Source organism: Mirounga leonina, unplaced genomic scaffold (assembly GCF_011800145.1).
Source record: "Mirounga leonina isolate KUSES-001 unplaced genomic scaffold, KU_Mleo_1.0 Mir_195, whole genome shotgun sequence".
In the NCBI taxonomy this organism is placed as follows: Eukaryota; Metazoa; Chordata; class Mammalia; order Carnivora; family Phocidae; genus Mirounga; species Mirounga leonina.
In genome coordinates, this window is record NW_023270490.1 from 3,905,479 (window position 1) to 3,921,278 (window position 15,800).

General features: G+C 40.7%; 1 protein-coding gene across 3 annotated transcripts in view; it reads left to right on the top strand.

Annotated features, from left to right (window-relative positions):
* Positions 1-15,800, top strand: part of TSHZ2 (teashirt zinc finger homeobox 2) — a 263,065-nt gene that overhangs the window by 78,467 nt on the left and 168,798 nt on the right. Inside the window, exon 2 of one of the 3 annotated variants that reach the window (XR_004682969.1) lies at positions 6,663-9,548. The exons of the other annotated variants lie outside the window; for them this stretch is intronic. The gene's annotated coding sequence lies outside the window, so the exon portion shown is untranslated. Of the gene's footprint in view, positions 1-6,662; positions 9,549-15,800 lie in introns of those variants that run through there. 3 annotated transcript variants of the gene reach the window in all.

Sequence of the window (15,800 nt, forward strand, 5' to 3'; positions counted from 1 at the left end):
GGGCTATGAGTCTTTTAAGAAAACATTACAGAGTGTGAACAAAAGCAAATCTACAGAACTTTAAAATGTCAGGGAACTTAGAAATCCTTCGGTTTGAAGGGTTTGAAAACTCATACGCCCACGGAGTCCAGACAGGTAGTAAAAAAAAAAAAAAAAATCAAAAAGGAAAACCAGCCGAGAGAGATAGATGGGCTCTTGCAACGGCCCTAGGTGGGGCTTTGACCTTTACTTACTGATTGTGTATTTTCATGAAATTTGCAAAAGTAGGATATTTAACTTTAATTGGTTAATAGGGCTGTAGTTTTTCTCTCTGACATCCTCCTCCATCATACTTTCCTTTATGTTGGGTGCTAGATGGCCCTGGATGCATCTCAGGAGTTTTGTGCTCATGGGCTATGGCCATTTTTTATTTGTACTTTCTCCTGCAGTATTGGAGATTCTGCAAACATGTATATTCATAATTCTGTATTGTTTCTCTTAAAGAAGAGCTTTTATTTTTTTTAAGATTTATTTACTTATTTATTTTAGAGAGTGAGAGAGAGGGCAGGAGCACATGAGTTGGGGGGAGGGGCAGAGGGAGAGAGGCTCAAGCAGACTCCTTGCTGAGCATGGAGCCCCACGTGGGGCTCCATTCCACGACCCATGAGATCATGACCTGAGCCGAAACCAAGAGTCCATCACTTAACCGCTTAACTGACTGAGCCAACAGGCACCCCAGGAAGAGCTTTTAAAAAGGGTTTAAAGGCAAAGAGGGGGGCGAGGGGAGGGGTAACTAGGTGATGGACATTAAGGAGGACATGTGATGTGATGAGCACTGGGTATTATATAAGACTGATGAATCACTGAACTCTACCTCTGAAACTATAATACACTGTATGTTAATTAATTGAATTTAAATTTTTTTAAAAAAGGAAAATAAAAGGGTTTAAAAGTTCCATGCATCACCAAAGCAGCAAGCCAGATAGGCACTAGGGCAAGGTGGACAGTTCATACCAGTGTAGAGGAAGAGGTTTTGCTGAGCTCCAGACAATTGCCAGGTGGGGATTCTGGGGCCCAGTGTGGCCAGTTCCCTCAAGTGAAGCCAGACATTCAGATTTTTCACGTCAAACCTGATTTCCAGATGTTGACAACTAACCAAACAAAGCTAATCAGAAGGCCAAATTTGATCTGTGGGCCCAGTGTCCAGCCCTTGTTACTTATGATGGAAAAGCTAAATGAACAGGTGGGCCATCGATCTGCACCATTGTCTTCCAGAGCTTATACAATGAAATTATCCACTTAGGTTTTTAAAATTTTTTAAATCATTTAGCTAGTATTCATCGAGTGCTAATGTGCATTGTACATAAGTCTGAGTTTCTTCTAAGTTCAGCTCTTGATTAATGGTGTCCAAAGTAGCCCAATCCAGGTGTAGAGTTAGAACACAGGGCTCAAGGTGAAATTACATCTCACCGTGCCAGGACGCCAAAGACAATCCACTGAAATTTGCAATAATTCAAACAAGGTGTTCCAAATCCTTATTAAAAGAAAAGAAAGCTTCAAAATATGATGTGGGGTTTTCTATTTCTGGGCACATTTTTGTAGTCCAGATGTTGGAGTTTCCTTTGCATGAACTTTGGATGATTTAAAGTACTTAGAGGTCTTAAAACTGTCCCTCCTTTTACTCCTCCACACCTTGAATGTTTGCATCCATTTTCTCCACTGCCTCCAATGCTTTCTCTCTACATATTTGCATACCTGGACTCTTCTCATCGTTGAGATCTCAACTAACATGTTACCTCCTTAGAAAACCTTTCCAGAACATCTTAGTTCTTTAACCAACCCCCAGCTCTCTACCCCAGGGGACAATAAATGACAACCTGTGGGCCAAATCTAGCCTGCTGCTTGTTTTATAAATAAAGTTTTATTGGCACACAGCCATACTCATTTGTTTACATGTTGTCTATGGCTGCCTTTCCATTATACCTGGAGACTTGAATAGTTGCAACAGAGACTGTTTGGCCTGGAAATCCCAAAATCTGGCCCTTTATAGAAAATGTTTGCCAACCCCTGAGACTTGCCCATGGCCCTGTCTTATCTCCTTCACATAATGATTAATATCTGAAATTACTTATTTTTGTGTTGCTTGTTTGTTTTTGACTTGTACTATTAGAATATAAGTTTCCTAGGGGTTATTTTTCCTTGTACCTAGAACATAGTAAGTACACAATATATTTTGGTTGAGTAAATTTAATAAATTCTATACTTTAGCCTTTCTATTAATGCAGAGAAGGCTCGCTGAGCTTTGATACACAGGTGCGCTTTTCAGTACAACTAGGGGGGAAACATGTAAATTTTTTTGGTTTTGGTTGAGTAAACTGGACAAACCAAATACACCAAGATGAGTCCTAAGTATTATATTCTGTAATGCTGTCTCTTGTACTTAATGAGGAAAAGCCAAGATGTGAAACCAATAGAAACCATCATGGCGTCATGATGGTATGTGTACTTCATCCTATGCCAGTGCCACTAACAAGAGCTAACTCTTCTTTGCCAAGTAAAGAAAGGCTATGCACTCAACTTATTTTTAAGCTATCAAACATTGTGGATTAACCCTATTTAACCAAATGAATGAGTTTCTTTTTCTAGAGTCTCCAACTTACATAAAGAAAGATGTCTTTGTTCTTTTCTGCTTAATTATGTCACCTTGTCCCATTCCACCTATGCAAACCCCAGCATGTACCCAGCCATTGGTTACCATCCCATGTCCTTGTCACCCCATGCATTTTACTTGCTGGATATAAATGTCCACAGTCCACTTAATCCCATGTCTCCCTTCACCTTGACATACTTCAGAACTACTTTCGTCCATTCCTCTCTCTCATGGGCCTGACCTTCACTGCTTAGGATCTCTTGCATGCAAGGATTTATTTAATGGCTCCTTGTCTATTAGCCTTTTCTGTCCTCTTTCTCGAAAGCAGGACCATCTCATACCCATCTTTATATTTCTTTTTGTTACCCAATTTGTGTTTGACCTGAACTGAGTCTTGAGTAAGCACCAGGTCCTTGGCATTGTGCTGGCAGTTACGTAAGACAAAAATTAAACTTACAAATTCCCAAGAGTTCTACAACCTTACTTTGGAAGGCCCCACACCATATAGAAATAAGCCTGGTAAAATGTACTTGCTTGCCATGTTAAGTATGATTTTTTTTAGAGAATACAATAGCAATTCATTTGCTTTTGGAATTATCATTGATTGCAACTTTAAGTTTTATTTTTCTGTTTCAACCAATGCATGTTTGGTTAGATCTCCAAGGATTTGAAAGCCCTGGAATTTTTCAGAGGCCCTTGGGAAGCTGACACACTCAATGCACTCTGCCTCAAATTCCTAATGTATAAAACAGCCCTGGACTCTCTCAGATACAATGGTCAACACAAGAGGTGTGGTTCTTATTCAAAGGGACTCTAGAGTCCAGCAGGTGTGTGAGGCAGGTAAGCAAGTAGGAGACTAGGAGAAGACCCATTTGTGGGGCAGGGCAGGGGTAAAGCAAGACTTGAGGGGAACAGAGAGAAATGGGAGTGGGGAAAGGGCACCAGGAAAGACCTCCCTAAAGGAGGCAATGTCTTAGATGAGTCTTGAAGGATGAGAACTTACAGCCAATTTCCCCCCAGCTAGGCTTGATAAACTTACTTACCCCCCAAACTAATTCACCTGAAGTCGTGACAGGCTATATAATTTGTGGGGTCCCTTCCAGAATTTCAAGAAGGCAACGGCAGAGCATTAAGCCAACTGTGGGGTCTTTCCAAGCACGGGGCCTCATCTGATGACACAGGTCACATGCACTAGAAGGTGGCTGTGACAGTTGTCCTAAAAATGGGCCCGGTGTCATTCAAAAGACAGTTGGAGAGAGAAGCACATTTACCACCTAGCACATTGTATGTGCTCAACAATGGCTTATTAAAGGAAGATGAGTTTCTTTAGTTTATTTTTCTTTCCACAGAAGTAGACCTGACCAGGTGACAAAAGTCTAAAGCGAGCATTTACTTTGGCAGTTTCCCTTTCTAGAAGCTCTGTACAGATGCAAAGATTCATATCTGGCCTGGAGAAACATGACCAGTAAGGCTGCCTTTTGTCTTTGAGATGACTTGGGTGTTATTACATTTAACCAGTTTATTTGGAAAAAATACATATATATGACCTTTTGGAAGCGATCTTTCTCCACGTCATATCCTGACAGTTGATGAGGATAAACTGACGCTAAACAAAAGTGATTTTTATTAAGGCTCATTGAGTGCATTTTCAGAAGCTGCCACACAATGAAATGTATACATTTTTTCCCTGTCTATAAATCTGAGTAGTCTCGAATTGCCAAGTCAGGTAAAGTGAGTCCGTGGGTAGCTCTTAAATGCATTAAACCCCTGGAAATATTAGATCCTTCTACAACAGATGAGGTTTGGTGGTGCAGCTCATTAGCATTTGAACAAATTTGTGAGACTTTTAAGGCATGTTGTTGGATTGAGCTAAGTAGACTAATGCAGTGAATTCCAGACCCTAATGGCTCCATTTATCAAGGGAGCAGGTTTTAACATAATGCATAAACCTTTCTCACATGGCCATTTTACTATGCATTTAATTCTATTGCAACATGGTGCTTCAGGCAGAGGAAATGAAGAACTTAAACAAGGTTAGCATTCCGAGAAAAGACTGGGAAAAAATCAATACCTCCCTCCTTCCCCAAATAAAAGATGATTTACAAAAATGGAAATCTATATTGATGACAGGGTCTTACAGATGACAAAATGTGCCCGTGATGTTTTCTGACTGGGACACAAGCTGTCATTTCCACTGCATGCATATCCAGTTTCAGGGAGAATGTTATAAAAATATTGTAGTGGGATTAATTAAAGGTTATTAATTGACGAAATGCCCTCCTGGAGCTTTGAGATTTATTGTGAGGCCAGTGAAGACTTCTGGAGCTTGTCTCCATCCCCAGTTTCACATTCTCGTTGACTTCAACATGCTATCCCTCTTCCTGCTCACGCACACTTAAGAAGAGGTAAAGTAACTGTCTCTCCTCCCACTCGAGAAGATTTGCCAAAGCTCAACACTGAAGCTGCATCCTTTTGGAATACCCAGTCGTTCAAGGCTTTTGTTTTGACTACTAGCCATTTAACAGTACCCCAACTTCATGATGTCCGCAGACGTAGCATTACGCCTTTGTCTACCGGGGAGATAACCAAGAGCTCATGGCATGGAGCATGTTGGCCATCTGCTGAGCTAGGACTTTGCCTTGTGCAGGGTGACATTTAGATGTAGGAGTATGTAATTTTACTAGTGAGCTGCTCAGAGCTACAGCACAGCATGAATTTCCAGTTTCTCTGTTGACAGCATCCTCTCTGCTGGCCATTGCTGTGATAAAACAATGCACTCGAAACAGGTGACCAACTTTATAAATGCCTTTTGGTTCTCTATTTATACAGCTATTAAGAACTTAAAGAAGTCACTTAAATTTTTCAGATACACCTCACTGCATTTTATGAGGGAAAATATATGCTTTGGTGGCTTCATAAATTTAGGGGGTTTTGAAGGCTGCAGAATATATCTCTTACAAATGTCAAAGGGTCTATGGTATATAACTTTGATTTTTCGAGAGATGTTACCCTGCTACTTAGATTGGAAATGCTTTGCTACTAATATGTAAAACAGCCCCACAGTTGCTCATTCTATCCAAACCGTCGTCGAAAGTTATTTCTTTAAAGAGTTGAGTCCTGGGGTGGCTGGGTGGCTCAGTCGGTTAAGCGTCTGCTTTTGGCTCAGGTCATGATCCCAGCGTCCTGGGATCGAGCCCTGCTTTGGGCTTCCTGCTCAGCTGGAAGCCCGCTTCTCCCTCTCACACTCACCCTGCTTGTGCTCTCTCTCTCTCTCTCTGTCAAATAAATAAATAAAATCTTAAAAAAAAAAAAAAAGTTGAGTCCTCCCAATTTCCCTGTTTCTTTCCTGAAGATGCCTTTCTACATGGTGCTTGGCAGGACCTGGGTATTAGCAGCAAGAGTTATGTTAAGTCAAATAACTGAAAGTAGACTGAATTTCCATCACTCAAAAATGTAAAGTTGGAGCTTAAGCCCAGAGCTTGGCAATCAGTCTTCTACGTTTGGGAAACCCCAAATTATCCTCTATGCAGTAAAAAACAGATTAGCTAAATAATATCCAAAAGAGAAGGACAGAAATGTTTCAAGATAGTATTTCATAAAACTGAGTAAGAAATATTGAAATACCTTTCCTATACACAAAAGTGTCCTTTATAAGTAATAACACTCCCATCAAGACCCCAAACACATGGAAATCAATGGAAACTTTTTCTCCATGTCTGAGCTGCACTTAGGATTCAGAGTGATCTCTCTTCCTCTGAGGTCTTTCCTGGTCTTCCTGGTCAAGGTTGGGTATTGTTTGACAAGGTCATCCCATGTCTCCACCCATGGTTGTTTGCATACACAGGTGGCTTCTTTTCTTATCTGTCTCCTCAACTCAACTGTCTGTCCCTTACTGGCCCACACAAGAACTTTCCTTTCCTTTCTTCATGTAAAGCACAAAATTAATACTGCAGAAATGTGAAAAACATGTGTGAATGAGTTAATAAGTAAGTGACTAACTGCAATCGTGAACCTTTTTTTTTTGGATCTTCAGACGATGAAAACCAGAAGTGGAAAGGAGAGCGTTAACATTGGGGAACTTAAATCTTCACTTCTTTTCAAGCATGTGGAGGAGGTCTCACTCTCCTTTCAGAGGGGTCGGCACTAAGCAGACAGCACCCACATCAAAGAGAGGGAGCCCATAACGTGGGCTCCAGATACATGCACTGAACTGAGTCAATCTCTACCTGAACTCCTGCCTGAGAGGTTTGCAAAGGATACCCTGAATCATTCTAGCAGAGGCGCCTAGGAGATGTGAGGGAAAAGTTAATGGAATTAAGAATGCAGCATTACACATCTAGTCTGACTTCCTTAATCCTCCAAATGGTGAGTCCAGGCAGCAGATCATGGAATATTTGGAAGAGCTGTTGAGAAGGTTAGCTTTGTTGACCACTTTTGTTAATGTGTTGCCAATCTTAGACCTTCTTCTACTGATAGGTTGTACTCGTTTTTGCTGTGCTCCTTTTGTGGACTCAGTGTAAAACAAACAGCATCTTGGAAGGTTCTAGAAGGACTCTAGGGTTCTCAGTGAGATGTTCTCCAAATGGCTTGATTTGCTGGATCTGGCAACAGAAAGAGATGCTTTTGTTTGTTTGTTTTTGTATGAGTTAAACTTAAATTCCATTTTGAAATCCACAAATGTGTTTTACTTACTCACCCCAAACTTTGACGAGATGGTTCCCTTGAAACAGAGGTTAACAGTCTTTAAGTTCAATGCCCAACTTTTTTTTATAGTACATCATTTTTCTATCCCTCTTTAAATATATAAGTATTTTTTAAAAAATATATTACTTTGAGCTGAAATTAAAAACACATAAGCAGAAATTAGCAAAGCTGTTTTTTGGGTTTTTTTTCTAATGTAGACCATATATTTTCTAAGAGACCTCTAAGGAGAGATGAGTTTTTGAACTGTGCCAGGAAGCAGCTGTGGTTCAAGGGAGAGAGCAGGAATGTGGACTCTTCCAAGCTGTTTTTAATTCTCAACTAAGCCACATTGTCAGTTAACCTCTCTGATTTTGTCAGCTCATCTGTAAAATGGAAATTAATAGTGTCTTCCCCACAGGGCCATCATCAGGATAAAATAATCTACAGAAAATTGCTTGGCAAATCATCAAGTGCCATATAAACATAGGAGATAATCACTAAAAATGGTAGTATATAAGGTCCTTGAGCACAAAACAGTAAGCTAGAGAAAATCCCAGGATAACACAAACTCAGAAAGGAAATAATAAAAGTGCATATATCCATCCTAATAATTATTTTGTGGCAATATTAGTTCAAAATACTGGGATTTATAACATACACACATTTAAGTTAAATGTTTACAGCTCTATGCACTTGACAAAACATTTTAAATACCGTAAAATACTCTAGAACTCTGTTCTGCGTATATCTTACATATGCACATTACTGTAGATAGTATACATTTTTAACAAATGCCATTCCACAGAGCTATACAGCTGACCCTTGAGCAACATGGGTCTGAATTGTGCGGGTTCACTTATGGATTTTTTCCTATAAATACAGGACAGTACTGTAGATGCATTTTCTCTTCCTCATTATTTTCATAATAACATTTTCTTTTCTTTAGCTTACTTTCCTTTAAGAATACAGTATATAATACATATAACATACAAAATATGTGTTAATCAACTGTGTTATTGATAAGGCTTCTGGTCAACAGTAGGCTATTAGTAGCTAAGTTTTTGGTGAGTCAAAAATTATCGGCTGATTTAGATTGTGCAGGGAGTCGGTGTCCCTCACCACATTATTCAAGGTTCAACTGTATTCATGAAACCGAGTATAACATAATTTATGAACAATTTAAAGATTTCAGGGGTAGGTTTGTAAACTACACACATATTACTACTTCTCAGACTCAACCCTTACAGAAGATGGGACTTCACAATGTAGTTCCAATTACTAAAGCAGGGGTGCTGGATGTTAATGTGTTATTTCAAGGCATACTTCCCATCTTTTCTTAAACTCCTGCCAGCAATTCTAGGTTAATGGAAATTGGCGGGGGGGAGGGCGGGGGGGGGGGCAGGTGTATGTATGTGTGTGTGCATGCTCATGCATGTGTGTATGCAAAAAATCAAAACTGATTTATCCAGGAACTCAATCTGAGCACAAAATCACAGGCATGAATATGCAGGAAAATTTGAATGTGTGTTTGTCAGCAACTGAATATTTGGCAAGGGGGGAAATTAACATAGATTGCACTTAGAGCTCAAGGAAGGGAGAATAAACACAAATTTACAGGTGAGTGTTAGCAAACAGCATATATATTCAATAGTAGTCTGAAATAGACCCATATGAACTCGGTAGGAAATTGACATTCTGTTTGTGCGGTTGCATATTACAACCGGAAGCCTCAAGTTATGTTTCTCAATAGGGATACAGCAAATTACTATATCCACATGGCAGGCACTTGGCTCTTAAAAGCTGGCAAGATTGAGGGTTATTTGAGGCATTTAAAATAAAAATTTCAGATGGGATTGAATCAGTGTTATTTTTGGTCAATCAGCAAGATAGTCAACAAGTATTTATGACCCAGCCGTTTATCTATTTACGCTTTAACTCTATGCTGGACTGGATTAGAATGGGGGGGAAACTGACATATTAGAAGAAGGGATGGGTGATCTCCAGCCCTGGCTGGGAAGGCCAAACAGTAAATAAGGGCTTTGGAGTCAGACACACAGGGCACCGAGTCTTAACACCCTGTATTCTCTGAAGTAGCTTTTATGTAAGGGTTAGGTTCTGAAGTCCGACCATCAGGGCAGAGTCACAAAGAGTCAAAATTATCTTTGAGGGTGCCTGGGTGGCTCAGTTGGTTAAGCGACTGCCTTTGGCTCAGGTCATGATCCTGGAGTCCCGGGATCGAGTCCCGCAACAGGCTCCCTGCTCAGCAGGGAGTCGGCTTCTCCCTCTGGCCCTCCTCCCTCTCATGCTCTCTCTCTATCATTCTTTCTCTCTCTCTCAATAAATAAATAAAAATCTTTAAAAATATATATATCCTTGAAATTCCCCCTAAATCTTCCTTAAACCTTTTATTTTTTGTTTTTTTTTTTCCTATTACTGACTTTAAAAATGTTTGAGCCCCTCTGCCATCAGGAGATCAAAATTCATTATCAGTCAAGGCACACGTACAAACACACATACACGGAATTGTGTACAGCCTTCTCTCCTCCTTTTTATGCCCTACTAAAGTTTGAGCACTTCTGTGGCAGAGGAAGAACGAAAAAAACCAGTCTGTATGCAGATGTCTGGACTTTTGAATCATCCTGCCTTTAAGAGATGATCCAGTCCCCTGTGTGAAGGGCGGATGGTGGGGCTTCTGGAGTGTTCCTGCTTGCCTGCAGGGTTTACTCTCTTTGGTTGTAATAATAAGCCTCTCCAACCTTAATACATGCTAATGGATTTATCTGATGTTTTGAGGATTAAATGAAACAGTGGATGGCATCTTCCTTGAGGGTGAAGCTCAAGAATCATTATGTAAGTTGCATGTGCTGTATGACAGGACCTCATTTATGGGATCCTTGTCAGTGCCCTGAACCACCACCCTCCCCACCCTGCTGTGCCTCAGTTGTCTTATCTGCACTTCGGTGATAAGAATGAGACCTTCTTAAGGGAGTTGCTGACACATCATGATAATGCAGGAAGAGCTGCTGGAAGACAGGTAACAAGAAATCAAAAAGTATTGACTCTGATTGTTAGGATTGTGAGGTTTTGTTGTGATGGTTACTGTTATGATGATGATTATTTTATGCTCCGTGACTTGGGACATGTTACTAAACCTTTCTGAGTTTGGTCATCTCATCTTTCAAAAGGGAGCATGATGTCTTTTCCTCTGACTTTGAAGAGCCACAGAAGGGACAAAAAAAAAAAAAAAGATAAGGAGTTTAAAAAGCATTAACTAGTACAAGTAGAAGGCAAAAAAAAAAAAACAGGATAAGAAATGCCATATTCAAATCCCAAGGAATCTCAATTTCAGAGATGTTGCAAAACAATGTATTCTTAAGAACAAGATGTGTGGCTGAATAGAGATACTGTCTGGGCCCCAGAGACATCAGAGATGGTTGAGCATGGCCCATTCCCACCCCAGGAAAGCAGCTTAAAGTACAGGCAATTTTGGAAGGGGGCATGGATGTCTTGCAGTTGCATGCATGGGCACGTATATTATTCCCAACAAATGCTATCATGAGGAGGAGCCCTATGCAGTAGACATAAACATAGAAGTCTCAAGCCCATTCACAAAAAACTTATCTTTATCTACTACTGAATTAAATTCTTATTATACACACTTATGCCATCAGATGACATCCATTTAATCAGAGTCAAATTGGGGGATCTGGGCCAACTCAGCCCTCTGGGATTGTGTCCCATCTCCAAGGGGCTTATAGATGTCCAAAACTTTGAAGCTCATATGTGGCCCTCCATTATGACTTTGTGTCCACACTGACTTCTACAGGGATGTGCAGTTTCCCTTCTGATCTCTGATTAAAGGCCAGAATGGAACCACTAGTACTTTTCTAGTGATGTTTCAGCCCCCCTTGCTTAGTTACAGCGTTCTAGTCTTCTGCCCCCGCAACATGGTGTGTGGGCTGGGGGAGGTGGAGTTTCTCCAGAAGGCATTGGAAAAAAAGACTGTTCTGCTCTTGAATCCCCAAGCTCATTGGAAATATTAATTTGCATGCTGCTTCTCACTCTGCCCCACCCCACCCACCCAGTGGCCAAGGGTTCAGCTCCGCAAATAGCAGCTGGGAGGCAGAGCACTGTCTTTCTTATGCTCCAGCCTCTAGCTGTATAGGATTTCTCCTCCCATCTCTCTTCCCATCAGGGCCCAGGGATCCTTATCTTTCAGATAAAGGGAAGTGGGGAATAGAGGTGAAATGAACCTCTGGCCCATCACATTTTGTTCTCCTGAAGCTTTTTTTTTTTTTTTTTAAATGCTAGGCTATTTGCTTTTGAAATCCCCAAACCAAGACTTGGGTTCCTTGATTTCTGCTTTATAGTCCATGATACCTCCTCTGGGACAAGGACTGCCTGTTCCAGAATGGAGCTGAGGGGACAGCAAAAGAGGTCCCACGAGGGCTGCTCCTATCTCAAAGATGGTATCCAGCAATAATGTTTAAAAACATTACCCACCACTGAAACTTCCTGAAGGAGTGTTCCACTATTATTTTGCCACAATCTAAACTTGTGGATGAGGATCTGTGAATTGCTTTGGTCCATTTATGACAACGTCGATTGCTTGCCTCATGGGGATATGGGGCTGATGAGTCCAGATTCGACTGTCTCTTGAATCGTGGACTATTCCCAATTGAACCAACTGATTTTTTTTTTTTCAATCCCATCCTATTCCACTACCAGTCTTAGAGGAGGTGAGAAGTAATTCTTTATGCTTTGTCATTCTTCAGCAGGCTTTTCATTATGTAAAAACCAATTATAATTCAGAGAAAAACAACTCAATGTGTGAAATGGTAAAATAATTCTAACATCACTCGAGGGCTTCAGTTGGGGTCTGCAGATTACATCTTTGTGTAGAATATAAATACACGTGCCCGAGTCTGAGGAGTGCCGCTGAAAAGTACACTCTTTTCAGCCCTCCACATTATCCTTCCTGCCAAGAGTACACATGGGGCAAACATCCATGCCAGCTCCCCACTCCCTGACCCCCAGTAACTCCCCAGGGCTGCTTTCAGAACCTTCCAGTACGCATCCCTGGGCCATCTCTGACCCCCCTCCAATTCTGTCACATTCGTTTGCAGCTGAGTGGATCTTTTGAAAATGTGACATATCAGCTCCTCCTTTAAAACTCCTTCCTGGACTTAAAATTCTTCAGTGGCAAAAAAAAGAAAAAAGAAAGAAAGAGAGAGAGAAAGAAAGTCAGTCTTCATTGGCTTCCTGGTGCTGTTAAGTTTCCCAGGGCTGCTGGAACCAAGTACCGTGAATGGGGTGGCTTCCAACAGCCAAGTGCACTGTCTCGTAGTTCTAGAGGCCAGAAGTCCAAAATCAAGGTGTCGGCAGAGCCACGTTCCCTCACTCAAGTCTCTCAGAGAGGATTGTTCCTTGCCTCTTCCGAGGCCCCGGTTGGGGCCGACAGCCCTTGGCTGGCACCTTGGACATGTCACGTCGGTCTCTGCTTCCTCTGTCACCTGGCATCCTCCCTCATGTGAGTGTTGTCACACGGCATCTTCTCTCTTTGTGTCTGTGTCCAAATTTCCTTCGTGTTATAAGGACACTAGTCCTATCGGATGAGCGCCCACCCTAATGAACTTCATCTTGACTTCGTTACATCTGCAAAGACTCTATTTCCAAATAAGGTCACATTCATGGGCACCAGGATGAGGACTCCAGTATCTTTGGGGGGAAGACACAGTTCAACCCCCAACACTGGTAAAATCAGGTAAAATCCAGCATATTACCATCGCCTACGAGGCCCTACAAAGCCTGACTCCTGTCTATCTTTCCAGTCCTAATTTCTGTCATTGCCCCCTCATTCTTTTGTACCCCAGACTCATGAGCCTTCCGTCGGTTTCTTGAATTGTCATGCCTCTTCCAACTTTAGGACTTTATCTTTTTTTTTTTTTGACAAGGAATTCATTTTTCCTGAATTGCCTCCCTCTCCTTATTCACTACCACACTTGGGACCTTTGTTCTCGGGGTGAGCACTAACTTTTGCCACAGAACTGTCCTGAACATCCAGACCAAGCCTAATTCCTCTGTCTTCTCCCAGAGTCCCCACCTTCCAGGGCTCTTACCACAGTTGGCAATTTGTCTGATTATTTAAATCGTATCAATCTCATTTGCATGAAGTGGACGCAAAAAAACCTCTGGCACTTAATAAATAATTATTGAATGAATAAATATGAAATTTCATGAACACAAAATTAGATTATACTACGGTTGGTAAGTCCTGTAAGACACCCACATGGCATTTTATACTTGGAAAATTTGTCTTTTTTTTTTTTTTTGTCATTTGTCATTTTTATTTTTGGATTTTAGTACCCAGCAACTTAATTTTGACTTTGCAAAGGAGTCTAGGGAAGATTTCCTGTTCTTGTTCCCAGAAAGAGCTGAGAGGCCACGCCTATGCCAAATGGCTTTAGAAGATGAATAACTAAGAGCCCTCAAAAAAAAAAAAAGTAAAAGAACAAAAAGGAAAGGAAGGGAAGCGAAAAGCAAAGCAAGTGTGTGTGGTGTCAGATTTACTGCTCAGGGAAGCATCAGGAGCCATTTTATTTCACTTTGTTATTATTTAACTACTGCACAAAAGGAAAGAGCCCATAATCCTCTGCGGAATAATGCATTAATCCTCATTAGTCGTCATCAATTGGGTATGCTTTCTCTGCGCCACGTGAAACATGAGGAGGTCCCTTCCCAAGAAGGATAAATGCATTATCTCATAGTTCACCTACTCTGGAATACCTAATGGGGTGCTCTGGGAGTATATGTTGTTTATCATCACTTGGAAGGGGCAAGACGGTCCCTATTGAAGGCTGCTAGACCATGAGTGATTTATGGTGCTTTTTACCCCTCAACTGTTGGAGGAGGCAGCCACATGGGTAGAATTCCATCTGTCCCATATGCAGCCCCTTTAATTAATGATTTATCTGATTATCTTCCTTCCTGAAGGGAAAAAAAAAAAAAGGTTTTACTTCTATCTGTAAAACTACCGTCCGCCAGACAGGATCATTATCTAAATCCCAGTGACAAACAAGTTGATGGGGAACATTCTGGGGAAGAGAAACCTAAGGGGAAACAGGTTAGCAAAATCCCTTGCTTCCTGAAGGAAACATTAGTAGGTGTTTCCTAATCCTGCCTAGCAAAAGGTCAATACTTTGACACACACACACACACACACGCGCACATGCACATCTGCTCAAGTGGCCACATAACAAGAGAGGAAATGTAAAGAGACTCCACTAGATGAGGGAAGCCATTAATCCAGTGGGCTTGGCAGTTAGATGCTTGAAAAACAATGACTTCTTATTAACATGCAATTGTCACCATGTTAATAATGAAATATTGATCTGTTCCTGCTTAATGAAAATAAACTTATTCTAATTTACCCCTGGAAAGAAGACCACTTTGGGTCTCATTCCAACATCTTTGCATTGTCCATCTGTGTATTTTTCTTAGCTGTATGTATTTATTTATTTATTTACTACATAGAGCTGAGAACCAGGGAGGGTGAAGGGAACAGTAATATAAGGTCAACGAAATTTATTTTTCTTTTCTTTCCTCATTGAAATTCAACCATCTGATTTAGCAAGAAAAACCTTCATGGAGACCTTGGAACATAATGGGCATTGGTGATTTTATGATTACGTGATTACAATCTTCTTCAATAAAAACCCTGTTATATTAGAAATGCAAAACCTTAGAAAAATCACTAGCACTCCTAATCTATAGCTCAACTGATAGCTGTTTACAGCCATGTACACATGGCAATAAGGACTGGATTCTGTTTGCAAGATTTATTCATCTGAGTTGTGGAGAACAATTTTACACAGAGAAACTCTGTCTAATAGCCTGTCTTAATTAGCTGCCGATTTTGTGAATTATTTCGGTTTTATAGTCAGAGTTTTCCTACTCATTTATTTACCTGTGATTTTGAAATTATCTGTGAAGCAATCTCTTTTGGTTAATACGGAAACGAGCCCGCTATTAGGTAGATCATTTTGATTTATAATTTAAAGTATAAATACTTTAAGGTCAGGCCTCTGTGAAAAAAATAATTCACAAGTCGATATGTTGTTCCTTTGCACTCGTGCATTTATTACCCAAAGGCTTATACCAAGGTGTGTTTGTGTGCGTGTGTTTACCACCGTGTTGGCTTTTACTGCTTCTGTTAGGTGTTGTTGCAGGGAGGTTCACATAAACATTTATATAGGTTTTAGAAAACAGTTGTTAGTGAGGAAGAACCTTTTTCTGTTTACACAAATTCAGAACAAAGAAACATTGCTACAGCTTCCGGTAATTGACATGTGGGCGTGTTTTTCAAGTCACTGACTGGAAGAAGTGAGTGTCTGAGATTTATTTTTGACAGGACTTAAATTACTGGTAGCCTGACACATTTTTGAACAATTACTAGACACTGAGGTGTTTAAAGTAATGGGTATTGTTT